The following is a 214-nucleotide window of genomic DNA, read 5'->3' as shown; positions in this document are numbered from 1 at the left end:
CCATGTCAGATTGATCGAGATCATATATAAACACGGAATGGTTTTTAGAACATTCATATGCACTAAATCTATCACTATTCTTGTTTAAGAGTTCTTTATGATAAAAGTTGGGTTTTAGAGAAGAATTTGCAAGAACTTTTACTTTTTCAAAAAAAAATAATTATTTTTTAATATCATTTGAGAGAAAAAAAGAGACTTTGTTTTTTTTATACAA

This window comes from Glycine max, chromosome 17 (genome assembly GCF_000004515.6).
Source record: "Glycine max cultivar Williams 82 chromosome 17, Glycine_max_v4.0, whole genome shotgun sequence".
Taxonomy (NCBI): Eukaryota; Viridiplantae; Streptophyta; class Magnoliopsida; order Fabales; family Fabaceae; genus Glycine; species Glycine max.
Note: the sequence above shows the minus strand (reverse complement) of the source record.